The sequence below is a fragment of the Phasianus colchicus genome, chromosome 1, assembly GCF_987193195.1.
Source record: "Phasianus colchicus chromosome 1, bPhaCol1.hap1.1, whole genome shotgun sequence".
NCBI lineage: Eukaryota > Metazoa > Chordata > Aves > Galliformes > Phasianidae > Phasianus > Phasianus colchicus.
Window position 1 is genome coordinate 78,626,683 of NC_143436.1, and position 15,721 is coordinate 78,642,403.

A 15,721-nucleotide genomic window follows, 5' to 3' on the forward strand; every position below is an offset into this window, starting at 1 on the left:
TTCAGCACAATCTCCATTCAGGTAGGTGCAGAGCTCAGTAAGGTCTCCCCTGAGCCTCCTCTAGGCTAAACAATCCCAGCTTCCTGAGCCACTCCTCATAAGACTTCTGCTCCAGACACCTCACTAGCTTCATTGCCCTTCTCTGGACATGCTCCAGGGCCTTGATGTCGTTCTTGCAGTGAGGAGCCCAAAACAGAACACAGTACCCCAGGTGCAGTGTCACTAGAGCTCAGTATAGAGGGATGGTCACTTCCCTGCTCCTGCTGGTAATGCAGTAGGAAGTGCTGGGTAGGTCTTAGAATCATCACAGAATAATAGAATGGCTTGGGTTGAAATCACCTCAAGAATCACCAAGCTCCAACACCCCCCACCTCAGGCAGGGCCGTCAGCCTCCATATCTAATACTAGACCAGGCTGCCTAGGACACCATCCAGCCTGGCTTTGAACACCTCCAGGGACAGAACATACACAGCTCTCTGGTTACAGCTCCTCACCACTTTCTTGGCAAAGAACTTCCCCCTGATAGCCAACCTAAATCTTCCCTCCTTCAACTTATAACCATTTCCCCTTGTCCTGCCATCATCTACCCTTGTAAAGAGTTGACTCCCCTCCTGTAGGCTCCCTTAAGGCACTGGGAGGCTGCAAGGAGGTCACCCTGCAGCCTACTCTTCTCCAGGCTCAACAAGCCCAGCTCCCTCAGCCTGTCTTCGTAGGGGAGGTGCTCCAGCCCTCAGGCCATCTTTATGGCCGTCCTCTGGACCATCTCTAACAGCTCTCTGTCCTTCTCGTACTGGGGCCCCCAGACCTGGACACAGTACTCCAGATGGGGCCTCACAAAGGGCAGAGTAGAGAGGGACAATCATCTCCCTCCCCTCTTCTGATGGAGCCCAGGATACCATTTGCTTTCCAACCTGCAAGAGCCCACTGCTGACTCATGTTCAGTTTTTCATCTACCAGAACCTCCCAGGTCCTTCTCTGCAGGGCTACTCTCAAGGATTTCTCCTCCCAGTTTGTATATATGCCCACAATTCCTCTGGTCCAAGCACAAAACCTTGTACTTTGCTGTCTTGAACCTCATTAGATTCACCCAGGCCCACCTTTCGAGTCTGATGAGGTCCCTTTAAATGGCATCCCTTCCTTCCATTGTGTCAACTGCACCACTCAGCTTGGTGTCATCTTGTTGAGGGTGCACTCAATTCCATCATCAATGTCATTGACAAAGAAGTCAAAGAACACTGGTCCCAAGACAGTCCCCTGGGGGACATCGCTTGCTACCAGCTTCCACCTGGACATTAAACCATCGATCACCACCCTTTGTCTGCAGCCTTCCAACCTTTTCCACCTATCAAATCCACATCTCTCCAATTTGGAGATAAGGATGTGATGGGGAACCATGTCAAAGGCCAGGTAAGTAACATTGGTTGCCTTACCTTTGTCCACCACTACCATCACCCCATCATAGAAGGCCACCAGATTGCTTAGGCATGACCTTCTCCTGGTGAAGCCATGCTGGCTGTCTCAGATCACATGCTCATTCTTCATGCAATATAGCATGTCATCCAGGAGGATCTGATCCATGATCATCCCAGGCACAGCGGTGAGGCTCACTGGACTGTAGTTCCCCAGGGTCCTCCTTCCTCCCTTTCTTTTACGTATGAGTGATGATGTGACCCTTTTTCCAGTCATATGGGATCTCACCTGACAGCCACAATTTTTCAAATATGATGGAGAGAGGCTCAGCATCTACCTTAGCCAGCTCCTTCAGAGCATGCATGCCATCCAGCCCCATAGTACGATTTCAGTCTTGTGAGGCAGTCTAGGACTTACTCTGTGTGTGTGGGGGGGGGGGGGGCAGGGGGATTTACTCCCCTCATCCCTATCTAGATGTTTAGGGATGCAGGGCTCAGGGACGTGAGAAATACAAGAATCCTGGCTGCCAGTGAAGACCTAGGCAAAGAACTCATTCAGTACCTCAGCCTTCTCCCCATCTGTTGAAGCCAGCTCTCCTTTTACATTTGCCAAAGGAGGTACACTTGCTTTGGCCTGCCTCTCCTGGCCAATGTACCTATAGATTGTCCTCTTATTGTTTGTAACATCCCTCACCAAGTTCAGTTCTGTCTGTGCCTTGGCTTTCCTGATCTCCTGTCTCCAAGCCCGTTGCCAAAGCCTTTATATACTTTTCTTGGCCCTTGGTTTGCCCAGCAGGTCCTTACTAAACCATGCTGATTTCCTGCCTCCTCACCTTGCTTTCTCATTCAGAGGGATGGAGAGTTATTGTGCTCTCAGAAAGGCATCCTTGAAGAGTAGCCTTGAATCGAGTAGCGTTACTATGCTCTCTATAGCTGCTGCGGTACAGTTTGGTATATCAAGGAGTAAATCCACACTTCAAAAAGAATGGTAGAATCACAGAATCAGTACATCTAGGAAAGACATCCCCCATTCCCATATCCAGCCCCAACCCATGTCCACCGTGCCCACAGCCCTCAGTGCACACACACCATGCTGCACCGTCAACTTCAGCCTGCATATCAAAGCCTCCTGGTATAGCAAAGCACGCTCTCAAAAAGCACCCACGAAGAGTCCTTCTGGTGTTAGCTCTAAAGGAATAATTACGCCATTTAAATAGTCATCATCCAAGTTGTTTTATTGTTAAACCAAGATCACGGGAGGACAGAACTGGTCTTCCGTCCATGGCGGGAAGATTGCAGCTGAGCTGCAAGCTGGGAGCTTTTTCTGGGCCGGATTCGTAGTGCTTTGTCTCCTGGAGCGGGAAACAAAAAGTCCCAGTTGAAGGAAGAGCACCGCTCATTCACGAGGTTCAAAAACCCACAGAAACACGGCACACTGCGTCAAGAGATTGCCTGCACGAAGCACCGGAAAGCCTCCTCTCACAGACCCTGGCTCTCCTCATTCTGAAAGCCGGCGGACCGCTGTGACCCCGTCCTCACAGGGCAAGCTCTCACGGTGGCTTCGGAACAGCAGCTACGGTCGCTACGGAGCAGCGCCACGGGGGGAACTTTGTCACCGCCCTTGGAATGACCGAAACGCTCCGACAGAGCCATCTTGGAAATCCATTTCTCCCAACCCGAGCGGACACGCACGGGTTCACTGGCGGCTCAAAGGCGCAAAAGGCGTTTCGCACAGCGAGAAACTCTTCCCGTATTTGCAAAACCCGGCGGCCTTCAGCCTTTAGAACGTAGCGCGCAGTAGGAGCATCCGTCCCATTTCGGCACGGAGCTCCTCGCTGACGCTCAAGAGCGCGTTCCCGCGGCACCGCCCGCGTTGGTGACGCGGTGCCCAATGCCGGAATGAACACAGCGGACCTGTGGCGCCTCCTGCCAGAAGGGCGAGAAACCGGACCCGGAGCCGACCCGACGCCGCGCTGCCAAGTGAGGAAGCGGGCCGGGCGGGCGGGAAGCGATTCGAGCCGAGTGGGCCCGGGCTCTGCCATCCTCCCTCTCACTGCAAGCACGGGGTCCCCTCCTCATATGGAGAGCACCCCAGCTCCACCCGCACGCAAGGGGAACCCTCGAAAACTCGAGGGCTAAGCCCCATCTCAGCGCCACGCACGGGGTCCCCTCCTCAGGCGGAGGGCACCTCTCTTCCCCCATGCTTTTCTTTCCTCAACAGGATGCTCCACACGTTATGGTCTGCCATTTTCATCGTCCTCCCTACTTCTTCTCCTGTTGACGGACATGTCTGCAGATAAGGCGAGCCCGTATCTGCCAGCATATCTGCAGGAATACCTGGAAAATAAAAAGTTTTGCTCACCATTGTTGTACTGCTCTTCTTTGCACCCCGGAAATCAGGCTGGATTGGGGAGGGCACTGCAGGTCTCCCCCCACCTGCGCGAGATTTCAAGCACACCCTACGTGCAGCCGCCAGCCAAGCAGCAGCACTCTGGGAGGGCTTTGCCTCAGCCAGGAGCTGGGGGTCAAGCAGGGTCTCAAGAGTTGAGCGCGGTTCCCAGGGAACAGAGAGCTGGAATTGTGGCACCACATGGTTCCACCACGTGTCAGGGAGCATCGGCAGTGCGCTTAGCAGAACACAGAACTTCACACTGTTGGGCAGCTTCTGCCATTTCTTGCTCACAACCTCCAGCAGCTCCCAGCTGCATCACTACACCTTCACTGCCGCTGGAGGAGGGCAGGCAAGATGCAGCTGCCCCCAGGATGCCGTGTCCCCAGGCAGCCCCTACCCTCGCGGGAGCGGGGAGGTGCCCCACAGCAGGAAGCAGCACCAGGATCCCAACTCCTGTTAGGAAGGAGGTGCTGCTGGCACCCCAGCACCCCTGCACCACTGCTCCCCGTACCCCTCCGTTCCCATCGCAGCTGCTCCATTTTCCTGGAGAGCAGTGGGTGTGTGCCTTCAGCTCTGGAAGACAAGAATAAAGCTGCAGGTTGGGGGCCCAACTTCGGGGGGGGAATGTGGCACTGGGCACCCCGTCACCCCACTCACAGTACCAGGGATGCGGGAAGTGCTTTTGTCCTCTATCTAGCACCCAGCCTCAGCCACAAAGCCCATCCAAAGGGCTCCAGAGGCTGGTGATGCACGGACAGGACTCACCTCACTGCAGAGCTGGGAAAGGCTTTGCTGCATTCCACTCCTCACTGCAGCCTCAGACCTGCGGAATGAAGAACTCTGTGAGCCACCTGTGTGAGCAGAGGGATGCTGGGCTGGCAGCCCTTGCACCAAGGTGTAAGGGGACAGGCAGCCCCCACCCCGTGGGGGGGCCTCGCACCCCAGCACTCCCAGCACTCACCGCCTCCACGCTCTCCTTGGTGCCAGAACCGCTCACGGCTTTGGGCCGATCCTGGCTGCAGCCCTCCCTCAACCTGCCCCAGGAGACAGGCAAGAAAGGGAAAATGATGCAAAACAAGCTTCAAAGCAAGCATTGCAAAGACGCATTGCTTTTGTTGCAGCATCCCATTGCCTTGCTCCTTACCCCCAGCAACTCCGGGCTGGGGAGGCACGGCCCCATCCTGCTCACCTCGTCACCTCAAGCAGGGGTCTGCAGCACCCACAGCTCCCTCTGCCAGAGGCTGAAGGCAGCCCAGGGCGTTGCCTGGCATCGTGGAGCTGAGCAGACCCAAAAAAAGAAAGGCAGCAATCCCAGGCTCACACCAGCCCCCAAAGGTAAGGCTAAGGGAGCAGGCACGGCAGACCGAGACCAAAACAGAAGACGGGGAGCCCGCAGCAGCCTCCTGCTCCTGCAGGCAACAAACCCAACCAAGCTAGGAGAGCCCCGCGCCCTCCAGTGACTCCCAGCATCCCCCAGTGGGCTTGAAGAGGCACTGGGGCCCTGGGATGTCCCACTGCAAGACCAGCTGACCACGAACGTCTCCGCACCGTACACGATCTGGCAGCAGGGAGGGCTGAGGGGCGTGGGGTGCAGGGCAGAGGGTCACAGAATCCCAGAATCACTACGGTTGGAAAAGGCCTCTCAGATCCCCACTTCCAGCACCAACCCAACTCCTGGTGCAGCAAAGCACACTCTCACAAAGTACCGACAAAGAGTCCTTCTGGAGTTGGCTCGAAAGGAATAATTACACCATGAACTCCATGCGGGCTGGGCTCGCTGGCTATGGGTAGGCACTCAGCCCACTGTGAGGTCATGGGATGACTGTGAGTCTCCGATGCCATCACGAAGACACAGATAGCTGGAGGTTTGCTGTGCGGTAGCTGTCGCTTTCATAGCATTGGCATTTGCCTGCCGCCCAAGGAAGGACTTTTGCTGGGACATTTTCTCACAAATGATCCTGGCGCTGGCTGCTGGCTGCTAGTAACAGCTGACGCAAGTGGACAAAGCTGAAGGTGTGTTCAGTATTTCAAGGCCAGTCCAAATGCAAGTACACACTGCATCACTTGCTCTGCCCTTACAGTGGGGAGGGGGGGGGGATGGAGTGGGGTGGCGGAGGGATTTATTCTCCCAGTTGCCACCTAGTGGTTTAGGGATGCAGGGTTCAGGGACGTGAGAAATACAAGGATCCTGAGAGCTCTAGTGCTCTCAGAAAGGCATCCTTGAAGAGCAGCCTTGAACAGAGTAGCTTTCCTGTAGCTGCTGTGGTACAGTTCGGAATTTCAAAGAGTGAATCTGCACTTGAAAAGGAATGGTAGAATCACAAAATCATCACGGCTGGGAAAGACGTCTCACACTGCCACGTCCAGCCCCAACCCCACAGAGAGTCCTTCTGGAGTTAGCCCGAAGGGAATAATTACGCTATTTCAGTAGTCACCATCAAAGTTGCTTTATTGCTAAACCACCATGACGGGAGGACAAAACTGGCCGCAGCCGGGGATCGCGGTGCCGTGCCCGCAGGCCGGGGCCCCGGACGCCGCTTGGAAGGGCGCAGCACGGATCGGCGCTTCGGGCGGAGCCCCGGGAGGTACCGACGGCCGCCGCCCCGCACATCCCCGCTGCGCTGCGCTCCGCCCCGGCCCGGCCCGCACCTCCCCGCTGATTTCCCTCGGGCAGCCCCGGCCGCGGCCGCCGCCTCCATCACCGCCGCCGCCGAGCGGGGGGGAGGCCGTGGAGGAGCCGCGAGGAGGAGGGGGGAAGCCGTTGCCGCGGCGGCGCGCGGCTGGGGCGGGCGATGTGCGGCTGGCGGTAGGCAGCCCGTTAGAACGCGTGCCGTTGCTACCGGCTTGCTTGCCGTGACGCCGCTCAGCAGCCGGCGTGCCGCACCCGGAGCCGACCCGACGCCGCGCTGCCAGGTGGGGAGACGGGCCGGGCGGGCGGGAAGCGCTTCGAGCCGAGTGGGCCCGGGCTCTGCCATCCTCCCGAGTGCCGCCACCGCCTCCGGCGTGAAGGCGATCGGCAGCTTTGCTCGCTGCCCGTCTGCTTCGCCCGTTGAGCGAGAGAGGAGGCGGTGCTGGGGCTCGGCTCAGGGATCCCGAAGCTAATCTCCGTCCCGGCTTCTTCCTCATGAGCTGTGTCACCGCTCTTTTTCATGGAAAGCTGTGCAAGCTTCTGCAAACCTACAGCTTACTGTAAAAGTAAGTGTGGTCAAATCATAAGTTTGTCAGTACTGGCAAGAGAGTAAGGGACATGTGATAGAAACGAAATATGGGAGGGGGCGGCCAGAAAGAAAGATGCAGAACCGCAGAAGACAGATGTTGCGAGTAAATAATTTGCGCTTGTATTTCCTTTTACCTAGATAGAAGAAAGCTGAAGAGAGGGAGCTTGTGAAACAAGAGATGTTACAGACAAAGCGCAAGGCCAGGCAGAAGCTCAGCCTCGGATACCTGTACATGGCCCTCAGGCAGCAGCTGGGCATGAAGACGCTAGCAGAGCCAGAGCCCAAACAGCAGCAAGACCAACGCAGCTACAGAGCACACACAGCAGAGGAAAGAGCAGCAAGCAGCAGGTACAGACAGTCACCCAGTCAGGGCAGAGACCCCTTCAATAGGGGCTCATGCCCCACGCACGGGGTCCCCTCCTCAGGCGGAGGGCACCCCAGCTCCACCCGCACGCAAGGGGATCCCTCGAAAACTCGAGGGCTAAGCCCCATCTCAGCACCACGCACAGGGTCACATCCTCATATGGAGGGCACCCCAGCTCCACCCACACACAAGGGGAACCCTCGAAAACTCGAGGGCTAAGCCCCATCTCAGCGCCACGCACGGGGTCCCCTCCTCATATGGAGGGCACCCCAGCTCCACCCGCACGCAAGGGGAACCCTTGAAAACTCGAGGGCTAAGCCCCATCTCAGCGCCACGCACGGGGTCCCCTCCTCATATGGAGGGCACCCCATCTCCACCCGCACGCAAGGGGAACCCTCGAAAACTCGAGGGCTAAGCCCCATCTCAGCGACATGCACGGGGTCCCCTCCTCAGGCAGAGGGCACCCCAGCTCCACCAACACGCAAGGGGAACCCTCAAAAACTCGAGGGCTAAGCCCCATCTCAGCACCAGGCACGGGGTCCCATCCTGAGGCGGAGGGCACCCCAGCTCCACCCGCACACAAGGGGAACCCTCGAAAACTCGAGGGCTAAGCCTCATCTCACTGCAAGCACGGGGTCCCCTCCTCATATGGAGGGCACCCCAGCAGCACCCACACACAAGGGGAACCCTCGAAAACTCGAGGGATAAGCCCCATCTAAGCGCCAGCATGGGGTCCCCTTCTCAGGCGGAGTGCACCCCAACTCCACAAGCACGCAAGGGGAACCCTCGAAAACTCGAGGGATAAGCCCCATCTCACCGCCACGCACGGGGTCCTGTCCTCATATGGAGGGCACCCCAGCAGCACCCACACACAAGGGGAACCCTCGAAAACTCGAGGGCTAAGCGCCATCTCAGCGCCACGTACCGGGTCCCCTCCTGATATGGAGGGCACCGCAGCTCCACCCGCACGCAAGGGGAACCCTCGAAAACTCGACGGCTAAGCCCCATCTCAGCGCCACGCACGGGGTCCCCTCCTGATATGGAGGGCACCCCAGCTCCACCCGCACGCAAGGGGAACCCTCGAAAACTCGAGGGCTAATCCCCATCTCACCGCCACGCACGGGGTCCCCTCCTCATATGGAGGGCACCCCAGCTCCACCCGCACGCAAGGGGAACCCTCGAAAACTCGAGGGCTAAGCCCCATCTCAGCGCCACGCACGGGGTCCCCTCCTCAGGCAGAGGGCACCCCAGCTCCACCCGCACGCAAGGGGAACCCTCGAAAACTCGAGGGCTAGGCCCCATCTCACTGCAAGCACGGGGTCCCCTCCTCATATGGAGGGCAACCCAGCTCCACCCGCACGCAAGGGGAACCTTCAAAAACTCGAGGGCTAAGCCCCATCTCACTGCAAGCACGGGGTCCCCTCCTCATATGGAGGGCACCCCAGCTCCACCCGCACGCAAGGGGGACCCTCGAAAACTCGAGGGCTAAGCCCCATCTCACTGCAAGCACGGGGTCCCCTCCTCAGGCGGAGGGCACCCCATCTCCACCCGCACACAAGGGGAACCTTCGAAAACTCGAGGGATAAGCCCCATCTCACCGCCAGCACGGGGTCCCCTCCTCAGGCAGAGGGCACCCCAGCTCCACCCGCACGCAAGGGGAACCCTCGAAAACTCGAGGGCTAAGCCCCATCTCACTGCAAGCACGGGGTCCCCTCCTCATATGGAGGGCACCCCAGCTCTACCCGCACGCAAGGGGAACCCTTGAAAACTCGAGGGCTAAGCCCCATCTCAGCGCCAGCACGGGGTCCCCTCCTCATATGGAGGGCACCCCAGCTCCACCCGCACACAAGGGGAACCTTCGAAAACTCGACGGCTAAGCCCCATCTCAGCGACATGCACGGGGTCCCCTCCTCAAATGGAGGGCACCCCAGCTCCACCCGCACGCAAGGGGAACCCTCAAAAACTCGAAGGCTAAGCCCCATCTCAGCACCACGCACGGGGTCCCATCCTGAGGCGGAGGGCACCCCAGCTCCACCCGCACGCAAGGGGAACCTTCGAAAACTCGAGGGCCAATCCCCGTCTCACCGCCACGCACGGGGTCCCCTCCACATATTGAGTGCACCCCAGCAGCACCCACACACAAGGGGAACACTCGAAAACTCGAGGGCTAAGCCCCATCTCACTGCAAGCACGGGGTCCCCTCCTCAGGCGGAGGGCATCCCAGCAGCACCCGCACGCAAGGGGAACCTTCGAAAACTCGAGGGCTAAGCCCCATCTCACAGCCACGCACGGGGTCCCCTCCTACGGCGGAGGGCACCCCAGCTCCAACCGCACGCAAGGGGAACCCTCGAAAACTCGAGGGCTAAGCCCCATCTCACTGCAAGCACGGGGTCCCCTCCTCAGGCGGAGGGCACCCCAGCTCCACCCGCACGCAAGGGGAACCCTCGAAAACTCGAGGGATAAGCCTCATCTCACTGCAAGCACGGGGTCCCCTCCTATGGCGGAGGGCACCCCAGCTCCAACCGCACGCAAGGGGAACCCTCGAAAACTCGAGGGCTAAGCCCCATCTCACTGCAAGCACGGGGTCCCCTCCTCATATGGAGGGCACCCCAGCTCCACCCACACACAAGGGGAACCCTCGAAAACTCGAGGGATAAGCCCCATCTAAGCGCCAGCATGGGGTCCCCTTCTCAGGCGGAGGGCACCCCAACTCCACAAGCACGCAAGGGGAACCCTCGAAAACTCGAGGGATAAGACCCATCTCACCGCCACGCACGGGGTCCTGTCCTCATATGGAGGGCACCCCAGCAGCACCCACACACAAGGGGAACCCTCGAGAACTCGAGGGCTAAGCCCCATCTCAGCGCCACGTACCGGGTCCCCTCCTGATATGGAGGGCACCGCAGCTCCACCCGCACGCAAGGGGAACCCTCGAAAACTCGACGGCTAAGCCCCATCTCAGCGCCACGCACGGGGTCCCCTCCTGATATGGAGGGCACCCCAGCTCCACCCGCACGCAAGGGGAACCCTCGAAAACTCGAGGGCTAAGCCCCATCTCACAGCCACACACGGGGTCCCCTCCTCAGGCGGAGGGCACCCCAGCTCCACCCGCACGCAAGGGGAACCTTCGAAAACTCGAGGGCTAAGCCCCATCTCACCGCCAGCACGGGGTCCCCTCCTCATATGGAGGGCACTCCAGCTCCACCCGCACACAAGGGGAACCCTCAAAAACTCGAGGGCTAATCCCCATCTCACCGCCACGCACGGGGTCCCCTCCTCATATGGAGGGCACCCCAGCTCCACCCGCACGCAAGGGGAACCCTCGAAAACTCGAGGGCTAAGCCCCATCTCAGCGCCACGCACGGGGTCCCCTCCTCAGGCAGAGGGCACCCCAGCTCCACCCGCACGCAAAGGGAACCCTCGAAAACTCGAGGGCTAGGCCCCATCTCACTGCAAGCACGGGGTCCCCTCCTCATATGGAGGGCACCCCAGCTCCACCCGCACGCAAGGGGAACCTTCGAAAACTCGAGGGCTAAGCCCCATCTCACTGCAAGCACGGGGTCCCCTCCTCATATGGAGGGCACCCCAGCTCCACCCGCACGCAAGGGGGACCCTCAAAAACTCGAGGGCTAAGCCCCATCTCACTGCAAGCACGGGGTCCCCTCCTCAGGCGGAGGGCACCCCATCTCCACCCGCACACAAGGGGAACCTTCGAAAACTCGAGGGATAAGCCCCATCTCACCGCCAGCACGGGGTCCCCTCCTCAGGCAGAGGGCACCCCAGCTCCACCCGCACGCAAGGGGAACCCTCGAAAACTCGAGGGCTAAGCCCCATCTCACTGCAAGCACGGGGTCCCCTCCTCATATGGAGGGCACCCCAGCTCCACCCGCACGCAAGGTGGACCCTTGAAAACTCGAGGGCTAAGCCCCATCTCAGCGCCAGCACGGGGTCCCCTCCTCATATGGAGGGCACCCCAGCTCCACCCGCACGCAAGGGGAACCTTCGAAAACTCGACGGCTAAGCCCCATCTCAGCGACATGCACGGGGTCCCCTCCTCATATGGAGGGCACCCCAGCTCCACCCGCACGCAAGGGGAACCCTCAAAAACTCGAAGGCTAAGCCCCATCTCAGCACCACGCAAGGGGTCCCATCCTGAGGCGGAGGGCACCCCAGCTCCACCCGCACGCAAGGGGAACCTTCGAAAACTCGAGGGCCAATCCCCATCTCACCGCCACGCACGGGGTCCCCTCCACATATTGAGGGCACCCCAGCAGCACCCACACACAAGGGGAACACTCGAAAACTCGAGGGCTAAGCCCCATCTCACTGCATGCACGGGGTCCCCTCCTGAGGCGGAGGGCATCCCAGCAGCACCCGCACGCAAGGGGAACCTTCGAAAACTCGAGGGCTAAGCCCCATCTCACAGCCACGCACGGGGTCCCCTCCTACGGCGGAGGGCACCCCAGCTCCAACCGCACGCAAGGGGAACCCTCGAAAACTCGAGGGCTAAGCCCCATCTCACTGCAAGCACGGGGTCCCCTCCTCAGGCGGAGGGCACCCCAGCTCCACCCGCACGCAAGGGGAACCCTCGAAAACTCGAGGGATAAGCCCCATCTCAGCGACATGCACGGGATCCCCTCCTCATATGGAGGGCACCCCAGCTCCACCCTCACGCAAGGGGAACCCTCAAAAACTCGAGGGATAAGCCCCATCTCACTGCAAGCACGGGGTCCCCTCCTACGGCGGAGGGCACCCCAGCTCCAACCGCACGCAAGGGGAACCCTCGAAAACTCGAGGGCTAAGCCCCATCTCACTGCAAGCACGGGGTCCCCTCCTCATATGGAGGGCACCCCAGCTCCACCCGCACGCAAGGGGAACCCTCGAAAACTCGAGGGCTAAGCCCCATCTCAGCGACATGCACGGGGTCCCCTCCTCAGGCAGAGGGCACCCCAGCTCCACCCACACGCAAGGGGAACCCTCAAAAACTCGAGGGCTAAGCCCCATCTCAGCACCACGCACGGGGTCCCATCCTGAGGCGGAGGGCACCCCAGCTCCACCCGCACGCAAGGGGAACCTTCGAAAACTCGAGGGCTAATCCCCATCTCACCGCCACGCACGGGGTCCCCTCCTCAGGCAGAGGGCACCCCAGCTCCACCCGCACTCAAGGGGAACCCTCGAAAACTCGAGGGCTAAGCCTCATCTCAGCGCCACGCACGGGGTCCCCTCCTCATATGGAGGGCACCCCAGCTCCACCAGCACACAAGGGGGACCCTCGAAAACTCGAGGGCTAAACCCCATCTCAGCGACATGCACGGGGTCCCCTCCTCATATGGAGGGCACCCCAGCTCCACCCGCACGCAAGGGGGACCCTCGAAAACTCGAGGGCTAAGCCCGATGTCACCGCCAGCACGGGGTCCCCTCCTCATATGGAGGGCACCCCAGCTCCACCCGCACGCAAGGGGAACCCTTGAAAACTCGAGGGCTAAGCCCCATCTCAGCGCCACGCACGGGGTCCCCTCCTCATATGGAGGGCACCCCAGCTCCACCCGCACGCAAGGGGAACCCTCGAAAACTCGAGGGCTAAGCCCCTTCTCACTGCAAGCACGGGGTCCCCTCCTCATATGGAGGGCACCCCAGCTCCACCCGCACGCAAGTGGGACCCTTGAAAACTCGAGGGCTAAGCCCCATCTCACTGCAAGCACGGGGTCCCCTCCTCATATGGAGGGCACCCCAGCTCCACCCGCACGCAAGGGGAACCCTCGAAAACTCGAGGGCTAAGCCCCATCTCAGCGCCACGCACGGGGTCCCCTCCTCAGGCGGAGGGCACCTCTCTTCCCCCATGCTTTTCTTTCCTCAACAAGATGCTCCACACGTTATGGTCTGCCATTTTCATCGTCCTCCCTACTTCTTCTCCTGTTGACGGACATGTCTGCAGATAAGGCGAGCCCGTATCTGCCAGCATATCTGCAGGAATACCTGGAAAATAAAAAGTTTTGCTCACCATTGTTGTACTGCTCTTCTTTGCACCCCGGAAATCAGGCTGGATTGGGGAGGGCACTGCAGGTCTCCCCCCACCTGCGCGAGATTTCAAGCACACCCTACGTGCAGCCGCCAGCCAAGCAGCAGCAGTCTGGGAGGGCTTTGCCTCAGCCAGGAGCTGGGGGTCAAGCAGGGTCTCAAGAGTTGAGCGCGGTTCCCAGGGAACAGAGAGCTGGAATTGTGGCACCACATGGTTCCACCACGTGTCAGGGAGCATCGGCAGTGCGCTTAGCAGAACACAGAACTTCACACTGTTGGGCAGCTTCTGCCATTTCTTGCTCACAACCTCCAGCAGCTCCCAGCTGCATCACTACACCTTCACTGCCGCTGGAGGAGGGCAGGCAAGATGCAGCTGCCCCCAGGATGCCGTGTCCCCAGGCAGCCCCTACCCTCGCGGGAGCGGGGAGGTGCCCCACAGCAGGAAGCAGCACCAGGATCCCAACTCCTGTTAGGAAGGAGGTGCTGCTGGCACCCCAGCACCCCTGCACCACTGCTCCCCGTACCCCTCCGTTCCCATCGCAGCTGCTCCATTTTCCTGGAGAGCAGTGGGTGTGTGCCTTCAGCTCTGGAAGACAAGAATAAAGCTGCAGGTTGGGGGCCCAACTTCGGGGGGGGAATGTGGCACTGGGCACCCCGTCACCCCACTCACAGTACCAGGGATGCGGGAAGTGCTTTTGTCCTCTATCTAGCACCCAGCCTCAGCCACAAAGCCCATCCAAAGGGCTCCAGAGGCTGGTGATGCACGGACAGGACTCACCTCACTGCAGAGCTGGGAAAGGCTTTGCTGCATTCCACTCCTCACTGCAGCCTCAGACCTGCGGAATGAAGAACTCTGTGAGCCACCTGTGTGAGCAGAGGGATGCTGGGCTGGCAGCCCTTGCACCAAGGTGTAAGGGGACAGGCAGCCCCCACCCCGTGGGGGGGCCTCGCACCCCAGCACTCCCAGCACTCACCGCCTCCACGCTCTCCTTGGTGCCAGAACCGCTCACGGCTTTGGGCCGATCCTGGCTGCAGCCCTCCCTCAACCTGCCCCAGGAGACAGGCAAGAAAGGGAAAATGATGCAAAACAAGCTTCAAAGCAAGCATTGCAAAGACGCATTGCTTTTGTTGCAGCATCCCATTGCCTTGCTCCTTACCCCCAGCAACTCCGGGCTGGGGAGGCACGGCCCCATCCTGCTCACCTCGTCACCTCAAGCAGGGGTCTGCAGCACCCACAGCTCCCTCTGCCAGAGGCTGAAGGCAGCCCAGGGCGTTGCCTGGCATCGTGGAGCTGAGCAGACCCAAAAAAAGAAAGGCAGCAATCCCAGGCTCACACCAGCCCCCAAAGGTAAGGCTAAGGGAGCAGGCACGGCAGACCGAGACCAAAACAGAAGACGGGGAGCCCGCAGCAGCCTCCTGCTCCTGCAGGCAACAAACCCAACCAAGCTAGGAGAGCCCCGCGCCCTCCAGTGACTCCCAGCATCCCCCAGTGGGCTTGAAGAGGCACTGGGGCCCTGGGATGTCCCACTGCAAGACCAGCTGACCACGAACGTCTCCGCACCGTACACGATCTGGCAGCAGGGAGGGCTGAGGGGCGTGGGGTGCAGGGCAGAGGGTCACAGAATCCCAGAATCACTACGGTTGGAAAAGGCCTCTCAGATCCCCACTTCCAGCACCAACCCAACTCCTGGTGCAGCAAAGCACACTCTCACAAAGTACCGACAAAGAGTCCTTCTGGAGTTGGCTCGAAAGGAATAATTACACCATGAACTCCATGCGGGCTGGGCTCGCTGGCTATGGGTAGGCACTCAGCCCACTGTGAGGTCATGGGATGACTGTGAGTCTCCGATGCCATCACGAAGACACAGATAGCTGGAGGTTTGCTGTGCGGTAGCTGTCGCTTTCATAGCATTGGCATTTGCCTGCCGCCCAAGGAAGGACTTTTGCTGGGACATTTTCTCACAAATGATCCTGGCGCTGGCTGCTGGCTGCTAGTAACAGCTGACGCAAGTGGACAAAGCTGAAGGTGTGTTCAGTATTTCAAGGCCAGTCCAAATGCAAGTACACACTGCATCACTTGCTCTGCCCTTACAGTGGGGAGGGGGGGGGGATGGAGTGGGGTGGCGGAGGGATTTATTCTCCCAGTTGCCACCTAGTGGTTTAGGGATGCAGGGTTCAGGGACGTGAGAAATACAAGGATCCTGAGAGCTCTAGTGCTCTCAGAAAGGCATCCTTGAAGAGCAGCCTTGAACAGAGTAGCTTTCCTGTAGCTGCTGTGGTACAGTTCGGAATTTCAAAGAGTGAATCTGCACTTGAAAAG

General features: G+C 59.7%; 2 long non-coding RNA genes across 4 annotated transcripts; both read right to left on the minus strand.

The window, feature by feature from the left end:
* Positions 1 to 3,496: 3,496 nt before the first annotated feature.
* On the minus strand, positions 3,497 to 5,808 carry LOC149919761 (uncharacterized). 2 transcript variants are annotated; one of them, XR_016470243.1, is made up of 4 exons: positions 5,508 to 5,808; positions 4,763 to 4,835; positions 4,567 to 4,624; positions 3,497 to 3,746 (listed from the first exon to the last, which is right to left on the minus strand). It is a non-coding gene; the product is annotated as an uncharacterized LOC149919761 (long non-coding RNA). The 2 variants fall into 2 exon arrangements; XR_016470244.1 differs by lacking the exon at positions 5,508 to 5,808 and adding an exon at positions 4,946 to 5,340.
* A 7,435-nt stretch (positions 5,809 to 13,243) lies between these two features.
* Positions 13,244 to 15,421, minus strand: LOC149919762 (uncharacterized). 2 transcript variants are annotated; one of them, XR_016470260.1, is made up of 4 exons: positions 15,121 to 15,421; positions 14,376 to 14,448; positions 14,180 to 14,237; positions 13,244 to 13,359 (listed from the first exon to the last, which is right to left on the minus strand). It is a non-coding gene; the product is annotated as an uncharacterized LOC149919762 (long non-coding RNA). The 2 variants fall into 2 exon arrangements; XR_016470263.1 differs by lacking the exon at positions 15,121 to 15,421 and adding an exon at positions 14,559 to 14,953.
* Positions 15,422 to 15,721: the final 300 nt, after the last annotated feature.